This window comes from Enhydra lutris, unplaced genomic scaffold (assembly GCF_002288905.1).
Source record: "Enhydra lutris kenyoni isolate GAN:26980312 unplaced genomic scaffold, ASM228890v2 scaffoldscaffold90, whole genome shotgun sequence".
NCBI classification, from domain to species: Eukaryota; Metazoa; Chordata; class Mammalia; order Carnivora; family Mustelidae; genus Enhydra; species Enhydra lutris.
In genome coordinates this window covers 4324149-4346546 of record NW_019154174.1, presented here as the reverse complement: position 1 = coordinate 4346546, position 22398 = coordinate 4324149, and the positions used below count along the sequence as shown (strand labels likewise).

Genomic DNA, 22398 nt, shown 5'->3' with positions numbered 1-22398 from the left:
ATAAAATTCTATAAGAGGCAAAACTAATCCAGAATGGTATAAATGACATCACTGGCTGCCTGGGGTGTGGACCGGGTGGGGCAGGATAAATTGCAAAGAAGTGAAAGAGAACTTTTGCATGAGATGGAAATTTTCTATATCTTGATAGGGGTGGTGGTTACATGGGCACATGCATTTGTCAAAAACAAATACATAAAAATAAATGTATGTGAGGGAACTTTCTCGGGTGGTGTTGATGTTCTAGATCTTGATAAAGGATTTGCATTGCACAGGTGAATGCATTTGTCAAAACTCATCAAATGGTACACTTAAGATTTGTGCTCTTTGTTGCATGTAAATTTTACATCAGAAAGAAAAAAGATCGTGGACAAAAATCGAACTGTAGCTGATGAGATGCAGGCTGAAGGGTTAGGAGGAAATATTGTGGTGTCTGCAACTCACCACTTCGCCATGGTTAGAGCAATGGAAAGTTTGACAGATGTGTGATAAAGAAAATATAATTAAGAGTGCTAAGATACATGTCAAGATACCTCAATGGAGAAAGACCAGTCTTGTTCATACACAATGCTGGAGTAACTGGGTATCTACCTACAAAAGAATGAAGCTGGATCCCTACCTCACATCATATACAAAAACGAATTCAAAATGGATCAGGGACATAAATACAAGAGCTAAACTATACAATTCTTAGAAGAAGGCATAGATATCAATCTTCCTGACCTTGGACTAGGCAATGGTTTCTTAGCAATGACACACACACACATAAAAAACTATAGTCAACAAAAGAAAAAAATAAGGCAAGCTGACATCCTCAAATTGAAAAGCTTTTGTGGTTTAGAGGATTCCATCAAGAAAGCAGAAAGATGATCCACAGAATCAAAGAACGTTTTTGCCAATCATACATCTGATGAGAGACTTGTCTCTAGGCTATGTAAGCAACAATTACACCTCAGTAATAACAGTCCAGATGACCCGATTTTAAAATGGTAAAGGATCTGAACACACCATTCTCCAAAAAAGATATACCTGTGGCCAACAAGCACATGAAAAAATACTCAACATCATCGGGGAGATGCAAATCAAAACCACCGTGTTTTGTAGCTACCCCGAAAGGAATTATCAAACAGATGGACAGTTGTAAGTGTTGATGACGATGTAGAGAAATTGTATGCAGCTGGTGGGGATGGATAGTGGTGTAGCCACTTTGGAAAACAGGCTGGCAGTTTGCAATTCAGCAATTTCACTCCTGGGCATATAACCCAAGAGATATTAAAACATGTGTCCAGGGATGCCTGGGTGGCTCAGTTGGTTAAGCGGCTGCCTTCAGCTCAGGTCATGATCCCAACGTCCTGGGATCGAGTCCCACATCAGGCTCCTTTCTCAGTGGGGAGCCCGCTTCTCCCTGTCTCTGCCTGCCACTCTGCCTGCCTTTACTCTCTCTAGCTCTCTGACAAATAAATAAATAAAATCTTTTTAAAAAATCATAAAAATGTGTACACAAATGTTCACAGAAGCCTTATGTGTAATAGCCAGAGGGTGGAAATGACCCAGATGTTCCTCAGCTGTCACTGGATAAGTAAAATGTGGCATATCCATACAAGAGAGGATTATTTGGGGGCACCTGGGTGGCTCAGTGGGTTAAGCCTCTGCCTTCGGCTCAGGTCATGATCTCAGGGTCCTGGGATCGAGTCCCGCATTGGGCTCTCTGCTCAGCACGGAGCCTGTTCCTCCTCTCTCTCTCTCTCTCTCTCTCTGCCTGCCTCTCTGCCTACTTGTGATCTCTCTCTGTCAAATAAATAAATAAAATCTTAAAAAAAAAAGAGGATTATTTGGAAATAAAAAGGAATGGTGTGTTGGTACCCTCCACAACAGCTTGGATGAATCTGGAAAACATGATGCTAAATGAAAGCAGCCAGTTGCAGAGGCTCACAAGTTGCGTGTTCTATTTACACAAAATGTCCACAGTAGGCAAGTCCGTAGAGACAGAAAGCAGACTAGGGTGGCCCAGGGCTGGAGGTGGGAAGCACAGGGTAGGACGTTGAGGGGTGCAGGGTTTCTCTGGGAGGATGAAAGGCTCTAAAATTGATTGTGGCAGAAGGTGCACCAATCTGTGAGTACACTAAAGCAATTGTACATTTTTAATGAGTGCATTGTGTGATTTATTTTCATTTTTTTTAAGACTGATGTATTTATATGAGAGAGCATTTATATGAGAGCATGGGGGGAGGGGCAGAGGGAGAGGGAGAGAGAGAATATCAAGTAGACTCTCCGCTGAGTGCAGAGCCCCATGCAGGCGGGGCTCAGTCTCACAGTCCCAAGATCACGACCAGAGCCAGAACCGAGAAATGGACACTTACCTGACTGAGACACCCAGTTCCCCTGAGCACAGTATGATTTATGGATTGCATCTCAATAAATCTATTTAAAAATGTTTATGTAGATATAAATGAAAAATTTGATAAATTGTACTTCACCCAAATTAAACACTTCTGCTCCTCAAAAGACACTACCAAGACACTTAAAAAGATAAGCCACAGAATGTGAGAAAATATTTATAAATTATATATCTAATAAAGGACGTGTATCCATAATATATAAAGAACTCTCAAAACTCAATTAAAAAAGACTCAACTTTTTTAAATGGGAAAAAGACGTGAACAGGCATCTCCCCAATAAATATAGACGTGTGGCAAGTGAGCACATGAAAAGATGTTCACCATCACTCGTCATCTGGGAATTACAAATTAAAACCTCATCACACATTAGAACGGCTCAAATTTTTTCAGTGCATTGACAACACCAAGCGATTGGGAGAGGCCAAACAGCTGGAACTCTCATGCGTTGCTGGTGGGAGTGCAACATGATACGGTCATTTGGAAAATAGCTTGACAGTTTCTTACAAAGTAAAACATATTTTACCATACGACCTGCTGTCCTACTCCTGGGTATTTACTCTAGAGAAATGAAACACACGTCTAGGAAAACCTGTCTGCAAATGTTGCTGCACAGTGACTCTATTTGTAATTGTCCAAAAAATAGAGACACCCCAAATGGACACCATCTGGTGGTAAACGGATAAACAAAGCTTGGTGCATCATGTGGTTTCTTGGCAGTAAAAAGGAACTATCCTCAGATACACACAACAATATGGAAAAATCTCCAATGTGCTATGTGTTTTGAAAGAAGTCAGACTCAAGATACTACATGCTATATGACTCTCTTTCTATGACAAGCTCTAGGGAGAGAAAATAGACCAGTGGTTGCCGGGGCCAGGGGTGGGAAGAAGGGTCACTGGAAACAGGCAGGAGAGAATTTTTTGGATTAAAGGCACCATTTTGTATTGTGACTGGGGTGGTGGCTACTTGACTGTGTTTGTCCAAATTCATAGACGTGTGTTCTAAAATAGGTGATTCTCACTGTATATAAATTACACCTTAATCTTAAAAATTAAAAATATATATTAAGTATATTAAACTCATAATTATTGTATAGTATATATAATAATTATAATAATTAATTAATTAAATTATTATTAATTAATTAACTTATTAATTAAAATTAATACACTAATAATAAATAATATATTAATCTGGATGGTGGGAATATGGGTACTCATCATACAATTTTTTACAACCCTTTGGTGTGTTTGAACATGTTCCTAACCAGATGCCTGGCAAAAAACATCGAAAAGATGTTAGGGGGTTGATAAAAATAAATAAATATAGGCATGACCAAAACAAGCTAACAATTGATTAAATTTTATAAAAAGTGACTCATCTCACCCTTCAAGGTTTAAATAATAATAAATATAATACTTAAAGTGTTCAGAGAACACTGCTTTAAGTTAAGGCCCTTGAACTTGAAACTGAGAGAGCCTTGGGGAGATTGAGGTCCCCAGATGTGGACTGAGCTGGGCTGACTCCCCACTCTAGGACCAGGAGTAGTTAGAGGTCCTGGGGAGTCACTGTGGTTCGTGCCCTGCTCAGAGGGAAATGGCTGTCTGGTGTCCCCAGGGAAGTGGGACCAGGGAAAGAATCCTGTGTCCTGCATCAGGGGGCCAACATCGTGGTGACAGCAGAGGGCAGTTGGCATTCTGAAAGTCATCACCTGTATGCATGAAAATCAAAACCTTCCTCAACCATCTGGACTGTATCAGACCTTGGATTTTCACGTGACTCTGGATGGAGGAGGGTTCTCAGGTTATGACAGAGAGTAACTTTCTCACCAGCCTGTCATTGGGCACACAGGGTCAGGCTTAATTTAATTTATTTTAATTAATTATTAATTAATTAATTAATTAATTTTATTTATTAGTAAAACCATACTTCCTGCATTTAAGACAATTGCAATCAGGGAAAGATGTATCCCTATTATATTTGATGTATGTATTGCAGTTACATTTAATTTCAACTTCTCTAAAGGGGTTCACGAATAAGAAAACAGTCTGCTACTTGAAAATGCAAGTTTGGAAACCTCTTATTCAGACTCATTTTAAGAGTTTCACCTACCTGTGGTCTTGAAGCTAAGATGATACCCCCATGTCTTCTTTATTGACCCCTTTTCCTGATCTCTGTGCCTGTTTACCCAATGCTCAGAATCCTGACAGTTTTGAGAGGGAGCAAGTCTTTCATACTTCTTTGCCTTTGCACAGACCCTTTCCCTCTCTTGTCCCCTTGGTGAACTCCTATTCATCCTTCAAGACCCTGCTTAAGCTGCCCCTCATCTCTGGAGACTTACCTGGATCCTTTCTCTTTATGACAGTGGCTGTGATTCCTTTTTCTGCATTTCTACCCATCTGTGCACGCAGCTGTCACATCAGGCTGGCTTCCTCTCTGGATGTACAAAACCATAGGAATTTGTTGTTCCCAATAAAACTAAGCCTGATGCCAAGCCCTCATACTCAGAGTATAATAAATGACTTTCAGTGGTTGCTGAAGTCTCTCCCTGCTTCCAGGGTGACATGATGGTGGAAGCATCATACATAGGACAAATGCTTACATAAAGTCCTCTGGGTTCTGATCCACAAAACACGCCATTGAGTGGCTATTGTCTGATTCTGCCTGCCCCCAGAAGGAGGTTGGGTGTCCTCACTGCTCCTTCCCTGCCTGGGCACCCCCTCCTCACATCATGCAGTCCCACTGGGGTTCTGTCACCTCCCACCACAAGGGAGAATGACATTGTCGCATTGTTGTGCAACCCCCAAATGCCTCCGCCTCCTTCCCCGGGGTTTGGCTCCCTGCTTCTGCCCAACAACTGCACCTCTCTCCCCACCACCCGCCCCCATACACACACACCAACACTTCTGTTCCCTTCCTTTCTGGGAGATTTCATTAGAAACAAAGTGTGGTCTGGTTTGTCTAGGGAAGAGGGGGAGGGATGCCGATGCTAGACAGTTTCTTGCTAACTCACACCCTGTTACACATGGATTAGCACTTACCTCACTACATTACAGTGATTTATTTCCCCGCCTGGACCTTCTGCTGAACCGTGAGTCTTTGGAGATCAAGTACTATCTCATTGACCTTGCTCTCCAAAGAGAGGTGACCTTGCTCTCCAAAGCCAAGTGTAGGCTTTCCGATTGTGACAATGGCAAGTTTTCTAACCTCTCTGAGCCTCAGTTTTCCTGCCTATAAAATGGGGGCAGCAATAACACAATCTCATGGTAGTGTGGTTGGGATGAACCCAAGTAATGCATGTTGATCCCTGAAAACAGTGCCTGACATGTATCAATGACTCAATTGATTTTACCTGCTATAATGCTTTTTATTCTCATTATTGTTAATTGCAGTGGTTGTTTGGTTGCCTACCTAACAGTCATTCCCAGATCTTTTCTCCCACTACAGAAGCCGAAAATGTAAAGTACTCATACCCTAGCCTTGCTTACCAGCTGGGCATGAGTATGTGACCCAATCTTGGGCAACAGAACTAGAATGGGAGTGTGCCAGAGGCTTCTGGAAAAGAGCTCCCCTTCTGATAAAGACAGGAAAATGGAAAGAGATGTTGGACATTGACATGGAGAGAGGCAATGCATGGAGCTGTGGCAGCCATTGTGTGACAGGAGGGCAGAGCTCACTGGAAAAGTCAGTATGTGGAAGATGTCAAAGTGGAAAGATGGAAGAGTCAGGGATCTTTATGACATTGTTGAGTTGCTGCCCCAACCATGGAACCTCCTACCTTAGAACACTGTCAGATTCTATCTGAAATGTCTTTATTATGAAAGCCACTTTTTGTTGGTATGAGCCACTGAAACTCTTCCATTGCATATATTATTACAGAAATTTATGCTGCGTGACTGTTGAAAGAAAGCGGCAACACCAGGGTGGAAATCCTGGACTTCTGGAAGCTTGGGTAAATGGGGTTTTGATGAGCACCTCCTGCTGTCCAGCCCCCACACCCACTCGGGTTCACATTAGCACGAGAGCTGGCTGCCAACTGAGGTCATAGATGGATAATGCTTCTTGGCCCACTCATGTGTGTGTTGGCCTCATGGGTATACCGTTCTGCAGTGCGTTCATAGGAAAACCAGTAAATACACAGCAAATAAAAATACCAAAGAGAGGGGGAGTAGAATCACTCACAAGTGAATAATCCAAATTCCTCTGGCTTTGTGTTTGCTCAGTCTTATCATATAGTCTTGTTCATTTAATCTGGGGCATCCCGTAATCTCAATTAGAACATTGGGTCCACCCAAAAGCTGTGGGCTGGCAAAGCAGCACTCCCCTGCTAACCTTTCTCAGTGGTCTTTCTAACTTAGTTGTGGTACATTATTCATTCTGTTGTATCAAAGTCTCTGTCTCTCTGTTGCTGAGAAGAGGGGGGCAGGGGTTACGCTTCTCTTGTTTCTAGTTAATTCTGTGGCTAGACAAAATTTTGTGGGAAATGAGAATGCACAGCCTATTTTTACCACAACGACTACCGGTCCCATGGTCATGCAGGATGTTGCAAGGATAACTGGCGTGCACCTTGTTCAGGCTCATTTACATCTCAGGTGGGGTGGTCCTACGGTGGGTCAAAGACAAACTAAAAAGAGAGAGGTGGTGGATAAGACATTTGAAGGGCATGGCCGGTCTTTTAAGGATAGGTACCTGAGAAATACCATTTCTCTGCTTTCTCGAGCTCCTGTGTTCTCATAGGGGCTCACATTTCTCTACGTAGGGGAGGAAAATCTTTTCCCTTCTTGGCCTCCAGGGTCTTCAGCCAGGCCTAATAATTAAACTGAAATAAGACAGATGAACAGGAGAAAGACAACCTTAACTTCATACGCATAGGGGCTCATAAAAATCTGAGACTCCTAGAAGCGACCAGAGCGGGCAGCTTTTTATCCTTTTTAGACAAAGACACGATACATTTGTGAAGAATTAAGGACACAGAGCACTTTGGGTTCGGAGGTCAGCAAATTAATGAAGAAGGTGTTTCTACAACCTTCTCGGCCCTGAGTTCCCCATCTCTGGTGATAAGGGGGCCTCTCCCTTCCAGGTGCAGGGAAGGCGCTCTCCACATAGGTGGGCGGACAAGGGAAGGACAGAGGGACAGGGGAGTGTCCTTCTGGCACTGGTGTTTCTTAAATAACTTCAATTCAAAATAATAGGCCAAAGTGGCATCTTTTGGGGCAGTCTGCCCCAAACCCCATCACAAGTGTATGACCATATCTTGTCTGCACACCACCCATACTGTCTAGGGGCGGCAATGAGGTTTCACGAAACACAAAGCCCATCTTTCTCAGGCTCTCCTTCCGTATTCCTCCTCCTCTGCATCCACTCAGTCTTCTCCCAGTGCTCAATCCCTATCTTCTAAGTCTCTAAACACCTCCCCCGTCGTCTTTCTCATGCTCCTCTAGATGGAAGCGTTCACCACAAACTTTCTTGTTCCTCTGCCCTTCTCTTTCTTGTTCAGCCCATTTCTAACTGTACTTTCCCCTCATCGGATGCGTGCCCAGTATCAAAGCTTCAACAATGCGGAAGTATACAATGTCAATGAACATTTTCCCCAGAAACACCCTCTCTTCTGCCCATCCCTTTCCCCAGAAGGAGCCTCTGTGAGTACTTGGATGTACATTCTTCTGGACCTTGCAGAAGCAGAGACATAATTTTGTAGCATGGTTTTGACTACAGTAGTCCTCCCCTTATCTGAGGGGGGAAGGGTGTGTCCTAAAATACCCATTGGTTGCCTGAAACTCCAGTATCAAACCTTACACATACCACGTTTTTTCCAATACATACATGCCCGTGATAAAGTTTAGTTTATAAATTAGGTACAGTAAAAGGTTAATAGCATAAGTGCTAATAAAATAGAATAATTGTAATGATGTACTGTAATAAAAGATAGGTTATTGTGGTCTCTCTCTCTCTCAAAATATCTCATCCTATACTTATTATCCTATCCTTCTTGTGAGGATGTGAGATGATAACATCTCTACATGATGAGACAAAGTGAGGGGAATGACTAGGCACAGTGACGCAGCACGAGGTGACTGTTGACCTTCTGATGATACCAGAAAGATTGTCTGCCTCTGGACCGAGTTTGATCAAGAGTAACCAGAACCACAGAAAAGGGGTGACCACTCTCCAGCTTTAGGCTGGTAACACCCAATCTATCCATCTGACCTTGACCATCCTCCCGTGTTCTAGTGCTTCATAGCACATGCCTTGTGGGCATTTGCCTCGAGCTAACTCTCAGATCCCTCAAACTCCAAATGCTTAAGACCAAATTCATCTTTCTCCAACTTTGCTTCTTCTCTGCGTTCTTGGCCTGGGTCAATGGCCTCACCATTCAGTTAAGCAAGATGGAAACCACATTCTCATCTTGACTTCCCTCTTTCTGTCTCTGTCTCTCTTTCTCCTTCCCCTTCTCTCTCATGAAAGTTAAGCACGAGTCGCCATAATCGGTCCGCTCCACCGGTGTATCCATGTTCACATCCTGCCTATTTTCCTCTTCCTGTTGCCTCTACCCCGGCCTTAACTCCCTCTTGCATGACTTAAAGTGATACCCTTCCCTGCTTTCCATTGCTGGTGGCTACCTCCGTATATCCTCCTCCCCCCAGTACCATTGTACCCCTTCTCCTTCCCACTTCATTCAACCTGCAATGGCCCACATCTGGAGAATAAATCAACAGCAATCCCTTTCCCCCCGAAGAGATTCTCACTTTCCCAGACTCGTTTGCACCAAGGGGTGGCAGTGTGATCCCATCCTGGCCAATAAGACAAAAAGGGCAAATCTGGAAAGAGGCTCAGCATGAAGAGAAAGACCTCCATGCCCCTCCCCAGCTGTCATCATTTTCATTTATGTTTTAGAAGTTCAAGCTCTCTGGGTTGGCATAAACTCTTTAGACTCTACGACCCAGCCGCCAACTTCTCTTTCTGCCAACACTACTCACTTCCCACTGCATACCTCATGCTGGAGCTTGGGGTGGGATGCCCAAGCCCAGGGACATCTTCCTTGGCAGCTGGTATCCAGACATGGCCCCAAGGCCGCCCAGTCTCCCAGCAGTCACGATCTGGTGCATCCCCTTCCCTGAATCTACACTGGTCCCATGAAATAGCTTAACTCCTAGATCCTAGAAGATGATCTGGTGTTCTGCCAATCTACACCAAGAGATGACCCAGCAGGTTCCACCTTTGTGCCTTCAGTTTCCCTAAGAAGCAACCCACCTATCCTGAGACCATCACACTTTGAGGCAGTGTCAGCTAACCACAGGGGAGGTCATGTGGAGGAGAGCAGAGAATTGCAGCCAACACAGAAGACCACGGCCTTAAAGTCATGATGGAAGTTGAACCATTCCAAGCAGTCCCCACCCACTTGTGTCCAAATGGAGCAAAGACAAGCCAGGGCCATTGTGCTGAAAATGTAACTGACAGCCATGTTTCCGGATCATGCTCAACTCATTTTCTCTTTCTTGCGGATGACTGCCACTCTCCTGTGTCCACACTCCGCTTCTATTGCCCTTGGCCTGGGTTATCTTTCCTCTGCATCCAACACATCCCTTCCTCCAAGATTCATCTTGAATGCCACCTCTCCCGTTAAACTGCCATTACACCGAGCCCGCATAGTTGGGTAGGCTGACCCGGCTTCATTCATCTCCCTTTTGCCGTAACAGCTCACCATTTTGTTGGGACGCGTGACCCCTCCTTTTTGGTGGAACCAACGATCAGCTTGTCCCCTTCCCTGTGTCCTGGGTGGAACATAAAACCCAGCTGGAACCAGTGAGAGGCTCCCACCTTCCAGGGCAGATCCTGAGATGGGAGACAGAAAGATCTGCAAATGGCGTGCCGGCCGGACCACATCTCCTTCTGGCCAGGCCTCCCCAGGTGCTCAGACCCCTGTTCAGCTCGAGAGGAGGAGCTTCAGCTTTTCCTTGGAGTGGGCACCTCCCTGTACCACAGACACTGAGCTCACTGGTTATTCCATTTGTCCCCATAAGTTTCCCAGCTCCCTGCCATGAGGCAGGCCATGTGACTCATTCTGACTGATGGCAATAGATAGAAATGACACATGTCACTTTCAGGCTGAGGCAGTAAAAAGCCCCCAAGCCAGCCTCCAGGCTCTAGACACCCCTGCCCAGTCCCTGAGGCTTCATGTTTGGGTGATGTGACTACAAAGTTGGGGGCCTCTGTTAGTCTGAGTCCCCGAGCAAGTGTAGAGCAGAGCCTCTGTGGACCCACATGGGATGTGTGGCATGCCTTCCAAGTAACACGTGGGGGATGCTTCTTACAGCACCTTGACCTTGACTATCCTGAATAATAAACATATGCCCAATATCCTTCCAATAAACTTTTTTTTTTTTTTTTGCTTAAGTTATCCAGAGTCTGTCTCTGACACCCAAACTAGCTTAATTGGTAAATTCTAAGACAACTTAGCAGTTTCTACACTTAACTAATGGGTACCTATCTTATTTTTTTTTAATCAGCTGTTTTTTAAATCAAACTGACTATGGGAACAAAGACTCATCTTCGCATCCTAGCACCCTGTGCTATGCCTTCTAAGGCTCTCGATCATTCCTTAGGAGGAAGGCAAAAAATTAAATGAAAATGAAAAATGTGATGAGTCAAGTAGGTGCTTTCTTTTTAACCTTGGTTTCCAAAACCATTTACAAGTGAGGTTTTCTGTTGGGTTTTTTTTTTTTTTTCCCGAGCAAAGAAGGGGCTTTTATTATAGTACTTGGACAGGACCCATGGACAGAAAGAGCTGCACTGGGATTGTGAGGAGTAAGTGATTATATACTTTTTAGTTAGTGGGGATACAAGTGAGTTTTAATTAAGAGATTTGAAAATATGATGACGCTTCTATTTTATGATAATAGTGCTATATGTATATATCATGTATCTCTACATATCATATATATCATACTGCATATTATATCCTATATATCATATAAATCTCTATATATCATTTTATATATCTCTGTATATCAGAGATCATATATATTTCTCATATTATCACCGGTTGTCATACATCAAGAAAACTTATTACTAAATGCCAAAGACTAAAAATACTTTTGAGACATCAGAAAGACAACAATATTCACGGAGCCCTTAATTCATGACTGGTTCCTGATGTACGGTTGTTGGTTTTGTGTCCCTATCCCACCGACCTCCAATACTGATGTCTAACCTCATATTGTAGACAAGGGAAAAAGCAGCGATCTGGAAGTATTCGTTGTTCCTAAAGGGATTCCTAATTTTCAAATCAGAAAAAAAAAAAAATAGGGCACCGGGGTGGCTCAGTGGGTTAAGCATCCAACTCATGATCTCAGCTCGGGTCTTGATCTCAGTGTGGTGGGTGCAAGCCCTTCATCGAGCTCTACGCTGGGCATGGGAGCCCACTAAAAAAATAGAAATCGTTCCAGGAAGCTGCTGAGCCAATGGAGAACTGCTGAAAAGACGGAATTCTCTGCTTTTGTCCATTTTAAAAGAAATGCATGTGCAAAAAAAAAAAAAAAAAATTTACAACCTGCTCCCAATAAGAGAAAGAGAGAGAGAGAGAAATGTTTTCATTGTAGTAAGCTTTAAGAGGATGGCAGGTGGGGGGCACCTGGGTGGCTCAGTGGGTTAAAGCCTTTGCCTTTGGCTCAGGTCACGATCCCAGGGTCCTGGGATCTCAGTGTCCTGGGATAGAGCCCTGATTGGGCTCTCTGCTCAGTGGGGAGCCTGTTTCCTCCCTCTCTCTCTGCCTGCCTCTACTTGTGATCTCTATCTGTCAAATAAATAAATAAAATCTTAAAAAAGAAAAAAAGAGGATGGCAGGTGGGAGAGGTGAATAAATTTAAGTGTGTTCGAAATCAATGCTTCTCACACTTTCTTGTCATTCACCTGCAGGTCTTGTTGAAATGCAGACTCTGCTCCAGTAGGTCGGTGGAGGGGGGGGGGGGGGGGGGGGGGTGCATGCTGGGTGGGGAGGCACCTCAGCGTCATCTTCCCAGAGGTCTCTCAGGCCCCTGGGTGGGATGCGATGCTGCTAGTTCACCAACCACCCTTGGAAGAGCAAGCAAGGGATACCCCATTGTGATGCGAACGGGTCACTGAAGTTTCTAGAACTCTTAAAAGGCCTATGTGGGAGGCCACCCGATTTGGGGTTTTGAGTAGCTTGCCTTGAATTCAACCTTTGATTCCCTTTCTTGGTCAGTCCGTTGGGAGATCACGATGACCTTGCATCTTGTCTGGAAACCTCCCTTGGTAGCTTTGCTATGGTTTTTGAGAACAAAGCAGGGTCCGGAGAAGGAAAAGTAAGTGTAACAAATTCTCCATACTAAAACGTGAGCACTTTACTGATATTTAGCCTTATTTATTTATTTATTTATGTATTTATGGCCACTTTTTAAAAATTTGATTTTATTTTTTCAAGATTATTGTCCCAAGATTCATTGTTTATGCACCACACCCAGTGTTCCATGCAATACGTGCCCTCCATAATACCCACCACCAGGCTTTCCCAACCCCCCTCCCCAAAACCCTCAGAGTCCACAGTCTCTCATGGTTCATCTCCCCCTCTAATTTCCCCCAACTCACTTCTCCTGTCCTTCACCCAATGTCCTCCTTGTTATTCCTTATGCTCCACAAGTAAGTGAAACCATATGATAATTGACTCTCTCTGCTTGACTTATTTCACTCAGCATAATCTCTTCCAGTCCTGTTCATGTTGATACAGAAGTTGGGTATTCATCCTTTCTGATGGAGGCATAATACTCCATAGTATATATGGACCACATCTTCTTTATCCATTCATCTTTTGAAGGGCATCTTGGCTCTTTCCACAGTTTGGAGACTGTGGCCATTGCTGCTGTGAACATTGGGGTACCGATGGCCCTTCTTTTCACTACATCTGTATCTTTGGGGTAAATACCCAGTAGTGCAATTGCAGGGTCATAGGGAAGCTCTATTTTTAGTTTCTTAAGGAATCGCCACACTGTTTTCCAGTGTGGCTGTACCAACTTGCATTCCCACCAACAGTGTAATTGGGTTCCCCTTTCTCCACATCTTCTCCAACACACGTTGTTTACTTTCTTATTAATTTTGGCCATTCTAACTGGTGTAAGGTGGTATCTCAATGTAAGTTCAGTTTGAATCTCCCTGATATATAATGATGAACATTTTTTCATGTGTCTGTTAGCCATTTATATGTCTTCTTTGGAGAAGTGTCTGTTCATGTCTTCTGCCTGTTTTTTTTTGACGTGATTATCTGTGTTCTGGGTGTTGAGTTTCAGGAGTTCTTTATAGATCTTCGAGATCAGCCCTTTGTCTGTAGTGTCATTTGGGAATACCTTCTCCCATTCCGTGGGTTGCCTCTTTGTTTTGTTGACTGTTTCCTTTGCTGTGCAGAAGATTTTGATCTTGGTGAAGTCCCAAAAGTTCATTTTCTCTTTTGTTTCCTTTGCCTTTGGAGACATATCTTGAAAGAAGTTGTTGTGGCCAATGTCGAAGAGGTTACTGCCTATGTTCTCCTCTAGGATTTTGATAGATTCCTGCCTCATGTTGAGGTCTTTTATCCATTTCGAGTTTATCTTTGTGTATGGTGTAAGAGAATGGTCAAGTTTCATTCTTCTACACATAGCTGTCCAATTTTCCCAGCACTGTTTATTGAAGAGACTGCTTTTTTTCCACCGGATATTTTTTCCTGCTTTGTCGAAGATAATTTGACCATAGAGTTGAGAGTCCATCTCTGGGCTCTCTACTCTGTTCCACTGGTCTATGTGTCTGTTTTTGTGCCAGTACCGTGCTGTCTTGGTGATCACAGCTTTGTAGTAAAGCTTGAAGTCAGGCAACATGATGCCTCCAGCTTTGTTTCTCTTTTTCAATATTTCCTTAGCAATTCGGGGTCATTTCTGGTTCCATACAAATTTTAGGTTTGTTTGTTCTAGCACTTTGAAAAATGCCAGTGGAATTTTGATCAGGATGGCGTTGAAAGTATAGATTGCTCTGGGCAGCACAGACATTTTAACGATGTTTATTCTTCTGATCCACGAGCATGGAATATTTTTCCATGTTTTTGTGTCTTCTTCAATTTCTTTCATGAGTGTTCTGTAGTTCCTGGAGTATGGATCCCTTACCTCCTTGGTTAGGTTTATTCCCAGGTATCTTATGATTCTTGGTGCTATAGTAAATGGAATTGATTCTCTAATTTCCCCTTCTGTATTTTCATTGTTAGCGTATGAGAAAGCAACTGATTTCTGCACATTGATTTTGTATCCTACCACATTACTGAATTGCTGTATGAGTTCTAGTAGTTTGGGGGTGGAGTCCTTTGGGTTTTCCATATAAAGTATCATGTCATCTGTGAAGAAGGAGAGTTTGACTTCTTCTTTGCCAATCTGAATAATTTTATTTCTCTTTGTTGTGTGATTGCTGTTGCTAGGACTTCTAATACTATGTTGAACAAGAGTGGTGAGAGTAGACATCCTTGTCGTGTTCCTGATCTCAGCAGGAGGGCTGTCAGCTTTTCCCCACTGAGGATGATATTCGCTGTGGGTTTTTCATAGATGGATTTTATGAAGTTGAGGAATGTTCCCTCTATACCTACACTCTGAAGAGTTTTAATCAGGAAAGGATGCTGCATTTTGTCAAATACTTTTTCTGCATCAATTGAGAGGACCATGTGGTTCTTCTCTCTTCTCTTATTGATTTGTTCTATCTCATTGATTGATTTGAGAATGTTGAAGCACCCTTGCATCCCATGGATAAATCCCACCTGGTCATGATGGATAATATTTTTAATGTACTTTTGGATCCTATTAGCTAGGATCTTGTTGAGAATCTTGGCATCTATATTCATCAGGGATATTGGTCTGAAATTCTCCTTTTTGGTGGGGTCTTTGCCCGGTTTGGGATCAAGGCAATGCTGGCTTCATAGAAAGAGTCTGGAAGTTTTCCTTCTGTTTCTGTTTTTTGAAACAGCTTCAGGAGAATAGTTATTATTTCTTCTTTGAATGTTTGGTAGAATTCCTCAGGGAATCTGTCAGGTCCTGGACTGTGGTTTTTGGGGAGGTTTTTAATCACTGCTTCAATCTCGTTACTAGATATCGGTCTATTCAGGTTTTCAGTTTCTTCCTGTTTTAGTCTTGGAAGTTTATAGATTTCCAGGAATGCATCCATTTCTTCTAGGTTGCTTAACTTATCAGCATAAAACTGTTGATAATAATTTCTGATGATTATTTCTATTTCCATGGTATTAGTCGTGATCTCTCTCCTTTCATTCATAATTTTATTAATTCGGGTCCTCTCTTAGTTTTGCCAGTGGTTTATCGATCTTATTGATTCCTTAAAGAACTAGCTTCTAGTTTCGTTGATGCGTTGAATTGTAGCTCTAGTTTCTAACTCATTGATCTCTGTTCTAATTATTTCCCTTCTTGTGCATGGGGTTGACTTAATTTAGTGTTGATTTTCCAGTTCTTTAAGTGTAAAGGGAGTTGGTATATTCAGGATTTTTCATTTTTTTTGAGTGAGGCTTGGGTGGCTATGTATGTCCGCCTTAGGACGGCCTTTGCTGTATCCCATAGGTTTTTGACCGAAGTGTCTTTATTCTCATTGGTTTCCACGAATTGTTTAAGTTCTCCTTTGATTTCCTGGTTGATCTAAACATTCATGAGCAGTATGGTCTTTAGCTTACAAGTGTTTGAATTCCTTCCAAACTTTTTCTTAATGGTTGAGTTCCAGTTTCACAGCATTGTGGTCTGAGAATATGCAGGGAATAATCTCAGTCTTTTGGTATAATTTGAGCCCTGATTTGTGACCCAGTATGTGGTCTGTTCTGGAGAAGGTTCCATGTGCGCTCAAGAAGAATGAGTATTCTGTTGTTTTAGGGTGGGATGTTCTGTATATATATATCTACGAGGTCCATCTGGTCCAATATGTCATTCAAAGCTCTTGTTTGTTTGTTGATTTTCTGCTTAGATGATCTGAGAGTTGTGTGTTAAGATCCCTTACAATTAATGTATTCATATCAACATGACTCTTTACTTTGTGTAACAGTTGGCTTGTGTAGTTGCCTGCTCCTGTGTTGGGGGCATAAATATGTACAATTGTTAGACCTTCATGGTGGATATACCCTTTAATGAATGATGTAGTGTCCTTTTGTATCTCTGACTACAGTCTTTAGCTTAAAATCGAATTTGTCTGATATGAGAATTGCTACCCCAGGTTTCTTTTGAGGCCCGTTGGCATGAAAGATGCTTCTCCATTCCTTCATTTTCAGTCTGTGTGTATCTTTAGGTTCCAAATGTGTCTCTTGTAGGCAGCATATGGATGGGTCCCGTCGTTTTATCCAGTCTGCAACCCTGCGCCATTTTAAGGGAGCATTTAGGCCTTTCATATTGAGAGTGATTATTGAAAGATAAGTTTTTATTGACATCATATTGCCTGTGAAGTTACTGTTTCTATAGATTGTCTCTGTAAATTTCTGTTCTATGTTACTCTTGGGTTCTTTCTTTTATAGAACCTTCCTTAATATTTCTTGTAGTGTTGGCTTGGTGGTCACATACTCTTTTAAACCTTGTATGGCCACTTTTCTTTTCTTTTTTTTTTTTTAAGATTTTATTTGTTTATATGACAGAGAGAGACATAGCAAGAGAGGGAATACAAGCAGGGGGAGTGGGAGAGGAAGAAGCAGGCTTCCTGCTGAGCAGGGAACCCAATGGGGGCTCGATCCCAGGACCTTGGGATCATGACCCGAGCTGAAGGCAGATGCTTAACAACTGAGCCACCCAGGTGCCCCCACTTTTCTAATAAGACTGGACATTTGTTTGCTCAGGCTAAGGGGCATCAAAAGAAGGAGATTATAAAAAGAAAGTAGGGCTGCTGATAGCTTGACAGAGGGAAGGAGGTGGAAAAGCACGAGCTTATTATTATTTTTATAACAATTTCATTTATTTACTTGAGAGTGAGAGCAGAGGGAGGAGCAGAGGGAGAAGGACAAGGAGACTCCCTGCTGAGCAGGGTCCCGATGTGGGACTCAATCCCAGGACCCTGAGATCATGACCTGAGCAAAAGACAGATGCCTAACGGACTGAGCCACCCAGGCACCCAAGCACAATCTTTTCATTTTTACAATTAACAACGTACATTAGTCGGGGTGCTTTGTGTAAAGACATAAAACATAGTCATTGTCTTCCAAGATGTCCCTGTACTCATCACAAAAAGTCAGTGTTTGCTCATGGTGGCAGATAAGTGTGTATGTTAGAACAGTAAGTACAGAAATTAGAAAGTTTTTAAGATGCTCATATTGAAGGGATAATCTAGTTATATGGAACATTCACTCACATAATACAATTTTCAGATGCTGGATATCTATGGCTTTAATGATCTCCTAAGTGTACATAGTATCCATTTTATTATAAATTTATTATAAATCTTTATGATATTATAAATCTTTATGATCACATACTCCATTTATTTTTTTTTAAAGATTTTATTTATTTATTTGACAGACAGAGATCACAACTAGGCAGAGAGGCAGGCAGAGAGAGAGGAAGGGAAGCAGACTCTCTGCTGAGCAGAGAGCCCAATGCGGGGCTCGATTCCAGGACCCCGAGATCACGACCCGAGCTGAAGGCAGAGACTTAACCCACTGAGCCACCCAGGAACCCCTCCATTTATTTTGAAAAATAGTATTTCTTAGGATTATGAAATTTAAAAAGTGCTTTTCACGAAAAGTTGAAAAGTATAAGAAAATGACAAGAAAAAGAAATTTACCTATATCCCCCCCCCCCCAATCAGGGATAGTCACTGATAATATTTTGGTACATGTATTCTTCTAGCTTTCTCTCTCTCTGAAAATATTCTGCATTATGTCTTTTTTTTCCCCCCTGACCTCAACTGTGTTTTGAAAACGTGATTTTTAGGCTACATAATAATCTGCATCGTTTTTATTTATTCTGGACATTCCTCTCTTTAGCTTTTTGGAGACGTTCAAGTTGTTGCCTTCCTTCCCTGATAAAATTAAGGCTCTGATGCTTTTTTTTTTTTTGTCCATTAACTTTTGTGTGTGTGTCTGATTATTTTCTCAGATTGATTCCCAGAAGGGGAATTACAAGGTCAAAGAACATGATATGTAGACACTGTGGATGAGCACAGCCAAATTGCCCTTTAGAAAGATTGAACAGTCTACACCATGTCTGGGCATATTTCTCAATCCCGTGGCTGAGTCTTCCTGGACTTTAAACAGGAATCGTTTTTAAAATTGACCTTTGGGGCCTGTCACCAGCCCTCTAAGATGAAGGATGAGTAGAGGGGAATCACTTTCCCTTTCTGCCTCTCTGGCTCATACCCATTACCTCCCCCTGGATCCAACCTAAAATGTAATGAATCCAAAAAATACGTTGAGTGTATAGATGGGAAAGAGGATGATTCTGGAAAAGTGGAAAGGGTCTGAATGGGCTCCGGTGAAACCTGATCTTGCCTCTCCCCCTTTCCACCGATGGCCAGGTTCTTCTAGAAAAAACAAAAATACACTCTTCATTCATTTTCATATGTTCGCTCTTCCTATCAGAAATTGTTTTTAAATACAGAATAGTGAAAGTGAACAAAGTGACAACCATCCACGTTCCCAGCACTCAGCATTAGCCACTGTTGGCATTTAGGCATATTTGTCTATACTGGAAAATTAGACAAACACTATATGAATATATAATTTTGTTATTTTATTTTAAAATTCAGATATTACAGATAAGCCTCAAGACTTCTTTATCCTCATCCCACCCCCTTCTTCCCTTTCCTAGAGGTCTCCTGGTGTCAGTTTTGTGACAGTGTTTCCAATCCTTAATAAGAAGATATTTTTATATGCATAGATTCGGCTCCTAGAAATATAGAATATTGCCATTTTGCATTTGGTCAGTTTCACACACAGAGTAACTGGAAGATGAATCATCGTTGCCTCTTGTTTTTTCCCCCACTTCACTCTATGCTTTTAAGACTCATCTGTATAGATACTTGGGAGTGAATTCATCCCTTTTAATGCTACATGATCATCCATCCCACATGAACATTCTGCTTTTCCATTTCCTTGTTTTTTTAATTTTTAAAGATTTTATTTATTTATTTGACAGACAGAGATCACAAGTAGGCAGAGAGGCAGGCAGAGAGAGAGGGAGAAGCAGGCTCCCTGCTGAGCAGAGAGCCCGATGTGGGGCTTGATCCCAGGACCCCGGGATCATGACCCGAGCCGAAGGCAGAGGCTTAAACCCACTGAGCCACACAGGTGCCCCTCCATTTCCTTGTTAATGGATAGTTAGGATGTTCTCATTGTTTCTTCTACTGGCAAACCTCTCAAGAGCGAAGGGGGATGTTCTCCAGTTAAAGCCCTAGAAGTTGAGTTGCGAGATGAGCTTTTTCCATTCCCATGACACCAAATTGCTCTCCAGAGCAGCTGTAATATTTACAACTTCATCGGATATATGTGGGGATGCAGTGGCTTTTTTTATGGGGGACAATTGGTATCTTTTGGTTGTTGTATGTAAGGTTGGGGCACGCCTGGGTGGCTCAGTGGGTTAAAGCCTCTGCCTTTGGCTCAGGTCATGATCCCAGGGTCCTGGGATCGAGCCCCACATCGGGCTCTCTGCTCAGCAGGGAGCCTGCTTCTCCCTCTCTCTGCCTGCCTCTCTGCCTACTTGTGATCTCTCTCTGTCAAATAAATAAATAAAATCTTTAAAAAAAATAGTAAGTTTGGGCATCTTTCCACACGTTCTTTTAGCCATTTGAATTTCCTCTTCTGGAAGAGACAGTCTATTAACTTTTTTTTTTTTTTAATTGGAGTCTTGTTGACACACAATGTTGTATTAGTTTCAAGTGTGATTTGACATCTCTGTATGTTATGTTGTGCTCGCAAATGTGGCTACCATTGGTCACTGTGCTGCATTACTTCTGTTCCCTATGCTGTGCCTTTCATTCCTCTGACTTACTCATTCCATACTGGAAGCCTATCTCTCCCACTTCCCTTCACGCATTTTGCCCCTCCCCCTTCCTTCCAGCAACCAGGAGTTTGTTCTCTGTATTTATAGGTCTGATTCTGCTTTTTGTTTGTTCGTTTATTCATTGATTTTGTTTTTTTAGATTCCACATATGAGTGAGATCGTATGGTATCTGTCTTTCTCGGGCAGACTTATTTCGCTTAGCATAATAGCCTCTAGGTCTATCCATGTTGTTGCATATGGCAAGATTTCATTCTTTTTTAGGACTGCATAATATTCATATTCATATATACATACACATCACGGCTTCTTTATCCATTTGTCTATTAATGAATGTTTAGATTGCTTCCATATCTTGGCTATTGCCAATAATGTTGCAATAAACATAGGGATGCATATATCTTTTTGAATTAGTGCTTCTGTTTTCTTTGGGTTAATACCCACTAATGGAATGATTGGATCATATGCTATTTCTGTTTTTAAATTTTTGAGGAATCCTCACACTGTTTTCCACAGTGGCTGCACCAGCTTACATTCTCACCAACAGTGCACAAGGGTTCCTTTTTCTCCACATTTTTGCCAACACTTGTTATCTCTTGTTTTTTTTTTTTTTTTTTTTAATTTTAGCCATTCTGGCGGGTGTAAGGTGATATCTAGTGGTTTTGATTTGCATTTCCCTGGTTAGTATCCAAAATATATGACGAACTTCTACAACTCAACACCAAACAAAACAAATAATCCAAAACCCAATTAAAAATGGGCACAGGACCTGAATAGACATTTTTCTAAAGGAGACATGCAGATGGCCAACAGATGCATGAAAAGATGCTCAACATCACTCACCATAAGAGAATGTCTTTTGAGACACTAAGAGACCCAATTTTTTGCATCCATGCTTATAATATACATGGACCTGACATTTTCTTTAATTCTGCTGTCTTGTTTTGGTATCAAGATTAGATTAGCCTCATAGAATGTTTGGATAGACTTCTCTGTCTTGTTCGAATTCTGGTGCAGTTTGCACAATATAGTTTGTTTGTTTGTTTGTTTGCATTTGTGTATCACTCTAGTAAAACTCTCTCAGCCTGGGCATTTAAGGAGTTGGAACAGACCCACTGCCTTTTCAATTTCATTGACAATTCTTGGTCTATCTCTCTTCTAGGACCAACTTTTGTAATTTGTAATTTTGTTAAGGATTGCCCCTTTAATCTAGATTTTCAAATGTATTGGCGTCAAGTTATTCATAGGATACTCCTATGCTTTCTCAAATTTTTACACTCTCTTTAGCCATTTATAATTTTGTTTCAATAAATCTTACAAGAAATCTGTCTGTTGTATTTAGTCTTCAATAGAACACTAGTTTCTGGTTTCCATAATCAACTCAATTTTCTTTCTTGTTCTACTCATATCTGCCTTTTTCTTTGTTATTTCCTTCTTTCTGTTTTCTCTGGGTTATTTAGTTTTGTATCTACCTCTTACATTGAACACTTACACTTTTTTCTTGTTTTGTATTAAGTACACTTAAGGCTATAAATCCTCCCACTAATTATTGTTTTAGTTGGATCCCACCTATTTCATTATATTAGGGTTTTTTTTGGTCATTCATTTCTAAATATTTTGTAATTTCCATATTGGTTTTCTTTTTAACATGTATTTTTCAGTTTCCAAATGTATGTTCTTTTTCTCTTAAAAATGTTATAAAATCTTTCAACATACACACAGATATAAAAAGTAATATAATGAACACCTGGCTTATGTTTAGTTTTATTTTTTCATAAATACTAGTAGTACATGATAAAAAAAATAGATTATCCTGTCTTCAGGACCCTCTCCTCAGAAGCATTTTCAGACTAATTTAAGAACTACAAGTGGTTTGGGTTTCCTTCTGGTTGTGTTTTTGTTGATTCTTCATTTTACTTCATTGTGGTTCGTGAATGTGGTCTATAGATTCTTTGGAATTTATTGAGACTTCCTTTGTGGCCAGTACACAGTCAATTTCTGTAAATGTT

The 22398-nt window shown here is 41.6% G+C and overlaps 1 protein-coding gene across 1 annotated transcript in view; it reads left to right on the top strand.

The window, feature by feature from the left end:
- The window catches only part of LOC111162297 (NSE1 homolog, SMC5-SMC6 complex component), a 71353-nt gene that overhangs the window by 6466 nt on the left and 42489 nt on the right, over nt 1-22398 (top strand). The gene's annotated exons all lie outside the window — the stretch shown is intronic.